The following is a 4,780-nucleotide window of genomic DNA, read 5'->3' as shown; positions in this document are numbered from 1 at the left end:
AATTTTTTCATTTCTTTAATTCATTAATTAAGCAATTAATTACAATGATTTTATTAGCTCGTCATCTGCTGTCACACACCAATCAATCATCAATCATTAAAACCCCAAATGACCATGATACAATTTTTTTACGCAGTCTCCGATGATTACAAACTTATGAGCTGTCTCTTAAAAAGCGCTCGTATATTTGACGAAACGATTGAATGTATGATTTTATATTTGCCGTTTGTTGTTTTAGCTGTCACGGTCAATCTCGTCATCGAGAGCAGGTGCACGCATGAAAATGTTGGACGAAAGGCGTGCTGCACTCAGCACCTCCGCGGTGGATCCTAGTGGTCAAGAGTCAAGACGTTCGGCTACTGAACCGGAGTACCATGCATTTTCCCATCCCATGGAAAGCAGAGCGCGAAAAACAGCGACGCACAGACTCGAGAATTCTCCGGTGGTCTTCTTTTTAAGATTCTGTACTAAGTAATTTTTAATTTACACGCGTAGTTTGCTAGAATTGCAATAACCTCCTTCAGAGGACAAATCATAGACCAAGTATGCTGGCTAAGTATATGGGCTGGGCATCTTTCGAAGTAAGCTCAGAGTAAAATATTATATGAGGAACACCTGAGGAAATTGGACAGTAACAGGTGGGCAGCTAAAGTATTTAAATACCTATACCTGAAAAGCGTTGACTCACAATGGAGGAAAAGAACTAGGAAACTAGCCAGTAAGTATACTGGTCACAAGGATGAAGAAATATAGACCGTTAAGCCAACGTTGCGTTAAGCAACAGGTGAAAAACACAGAAGGTAAAAATTGGATAAATTCTATGAAAAAGAAACAGTGTCAGATCAGGAAGGAAGCTTTCTATGATAACTCAAAAGGCAGTGCCCCACTTTTTGAAGCTAGATCAGGGTGCCTTGAACCCACAGCAAAAAAAATTTAACCATGAAGATGACACGTACATGTGCAGTGTGTGGTAAATCCACAGAAGCAATTAACCATATTATACTCGAATGTAATGGTATCCATTCGGAAGCCGATGTAGGCGCAGTCACTCTTCCTGGAGTTTAGAGATACCAGTGGCCGGTGGAACCTAATAAAAACGATTGGAATATTGGTGGCTGAAAAGCATAAAAGTAACATAGTGTTAATAATGTAGAAACAAAAATGGAATGATGGTATAGGCAACCGATTTAAAACAATATTTAAGATATAGAGGGGAGCGGGGGGGGGGGGGGGGGGGGAGACGAGCATGCTAGCAACTGCTACCACCCAATTTCAAAGATCACGCTCCTATATTCCATCCATCCATCCATCCATCCATTTATCCATGCGGTGATACCATTTATTTCTTGTAATTCGAACGAACTTTTTCAATAAACCGTGCAAGAAATTGAGAAAGCTCATTAAACGAAATACGCAAAAATATAACAAATCCATAATTGTCTTAATAAAAATAAGAAAATTTATGCTATTCAAATGTAATTGCGGAGTGTCAAGCGCAGCTCACTGTAACTGTACTCATGGGCTGGGTGTAAGGTCTGACTTTAAATAGGCCGATGCAGGACAGATGGCCGTACTCTTAAGTGCATATATTCCGTGAACAGTTATATCTGCTGCCTGTGGTTTTGGGCTAAGTCTGACACGCAAGTGTGGAGTCGTTCGGACACGCACAGACGTGAACTATTCAACATTTTTTTATTCTATTCTTAGTAATTTGACCGAGTTATTTGTTAAGGCATCAAGGATAGTTTCCGAGTTGAAAAGTGGCCTTCAAACCTACGCAAGATGCGGCGGTGCCTTGACGTGCTTTTTTTTGTTGTTGTTGTTGTTGTTTTTGTTTTTTTAGATTTTGGAGCCGTATCACAAGTGTTTCTGATTCCAGCGAGGTTATTCGCGGACAGCAGCACGAAGCTCCCCACAATGAATTCCCTTTACGTTAAGCATAGTAGCAGTGACAAATATGCGAGTGTAGTGAAAGTGATCACGTTCGGAATGATTGTTTTTTCATCAAGCTGATCAAAGTGAAAGTTCAATGCGCACTCCTTGGTTTCCGAACGAATTAAGTTTGAGTCGCGGTCCGAACGTTCGGTGTTCCTGTTACGTATCGATGACTGATTGTGTTTCGTGTGGCTGTATGTGTTGTGCTTCACATCTGTCGTGGGTCGCCACAGAATGGTGGCGACCTTTCTGTCGCCACCATTCTGTGGCTTGCGATGGTAGCAATTGTCTGATGCGCTTTATTGGAATTAATTAATCGTGTTATGAGAGCTCTTATTACAACCGGGCGCCGACGGGATTGTTGTTAATGTTCTTGGTCTCTGTATAGCCGTGGGTTACACATATCCACGGGGGATTGTTACCAAGATTTAGTGGTGAGAAAAAAAAACGTTACAAAAAAGTTGTTATTCAGCGCAGTTGTGTGTCCTAGCGCTGCTAACGCTGTTTTCCGTTACGTTCCTTTTCAGTTAAATGGAAGGATCACTGTAGAAACGGCATGAGGAAGTCATAAAGGTCTGTAATATTAATAAAGCTAGTGAAACAGATTGGGCAGTTTTATGATACAGAATGAAAAATATGTTTACACAATCTGAAATTAAATTTCATATTTATCTATTAACCATAGTTTCCCAATTGTTTCCAAGATTTAGTGCTGAGCAAAAAGAAAAGAAATATTAACCTTTACATTCTTGTTCTGTTAAATGAAATGATCACTGTAGATATAAATGGCTTGGGAAGCCAGGAACGTCTGGTTTGTCAGATTAATAAGGTTAGTGAAACAGACTGGGCAGCTTTATGATACAGAAGGAAAAAATTATATATAGGCAGAAACAATCTGAAATGTAATTCCATGTTATCTGGTAACCATACTGTTTCCCAATTATAGCAGCACAAGGATGGAGATTTCTCTGCACTTTTCGCAGGGCAGGCCTCATGATATTTGCACAAAAAGGAGAGAAAACCAAAACTCGTATAACAGAGAACCTCTAAACCCGTACTCTCGACAGCAAACTACTGACTTGAGAGCGTATAGTGGTCCATGGATTCAGCTTGCTATCACATATGGCTCACAACTGATTGTGTGAACTTTAAACACCATAAATAAACATTGGAATGCAATTTCATGGCATAAGAGCAGTGTTTAATCGGGCATGTTTTGGGGTGCATGAACTGACGCTTCATAATAATGATGAATGCTTACATTGATATTCGACACAGGCATCGGTGAGCAGAAGCTTGTTACGTAGGTAAGATGGAGCAGGTGGACTCGGACTCAGTTTGCTTAGAAATCGGCTGCTGTATTCCATTAAATACCCCAATGCCTGGTTCCACCACAGTTTTCACATGTACTAGAATGAAAAACCCAAGGGGCCCGCAGAAAATAGCATTTCACAATCTTCTGGACTCTCAAGACAGGCAGTTTGCATATGCAAGCCCTTCAGACATCACTCAAAATCGTGTGAGCAGCCAATTCAGTGGCAAGAAATTTGGTTACATATATTGTCATGTAATATAAGTTTCCCTCCTCATGTCTTGTGGATACCCAATAATAAAACAAATGCCTATCATAATGGCCACAGCATGTACTACCTGTTATTTACCACCAACTTCATGTCCCCAATGATGTATTTTTTTGTTGTGCAGTTTTACTTCTTGATTTTTTTATAAATAGAAACGCCTGCAAGTATATATTACATCTGAAAACCCGCTATGCATGATTATCTCTCCTAATGCTGAAATTAACCTTGATATGTGCAGTAGTCGCATTCATTCCTTTTCTTATATTGACCATGCACGCATGGTATTGTCCCTGCAATGTAGCCAGCACCAATCTTTACTGCTTGTTGGTGTACGTACAATGCTTGATAACAGCCGTGTATGCGACGTAATCTTACTGGAAACTGTTTTGAATGCATTAAATAATCTTAGTTGCTTGACCATCTGCTCTCTGACGTGACTACAGAAGTGTCGCCACCACTCAGCGGTTTCATTCTTCATAAAGCATATTTCTTGTAATGATAACTCATTATTGAGGTTTCACCTACGTGTTCTCTGTGGTGCTTCTTATTCTGATTAATCGTTGTGTTATAGGTGCTGGCATTATAATGGTATGGTGATGACACTGTTGTTATTTTTCTGGCCTCTAGAAATTGGGCATATCCATGATGAGGTATTAATTATCAAGGGTTTAGAGCTGAGCCAAAAACAAGAAGTGAGATCCCTGTCTCAACAGATCAAAATACCACCACATAAACAGTTGAGGAAGATGGCAAGGTCTGTTATAATACTACTGAAATGTATTGAAAATGTTAGGCACAGAATTAAAAAAAAACATTTTACAGTCTGAATGGGTCAAGTAGGCTTAACATTCACCTGGTTGCAATGATACAACTATGGAGGTACTTGGACACTTATCAGGGCAGAGCCGCTGAGCACACTAAGTCAAGGGACAGCGATGTCAAATAGCAAGCCGTAACCGAGTAAGGTGAATTTCCAAACAAGTCTCCTTGAGCGCAAACTACGAATGTTCGATCAACCAGTGTGACATCTGTGTGAACGCAGCACGATAATTGGAGTGAAATCCTGTCGCCCAATCGCATTACCTTTCAGTGCCTTGAGCTGCATGAGCAAACATTTCTATAAATACTGCTGCTAAGTTTAGCAATTAAGAAGAGGTTCACAATTTTGTGAGTGAAGATGTTAATGATGTTTGAAACCGGCCTTTGTTAACAAGGTAATAATTGTTATGATGGAAGAGGCCTATTAATGCCAGAGTCTGCTAAAA

Source organism: Amblyomma maculatum, chromosome 1 (genome assembly GCF_055883805.1).
Source record: "Amblyomma maculatum isolate TAMU_Amacu chromosome 1, ASM5588380v1, whole genome shotgun sequence".
NCBI classification, from domain to species: Eukaryota; Metazoa; Arthropoda; class Arachnida; order Ixodida; family Ixodidae; genus Amblyomma; species Amblyomma maculatum.
The sequence above is the reverse complement of the archived record's forward strand: the minus strand, read 5'-3'. Positions refer to the sequence as shown.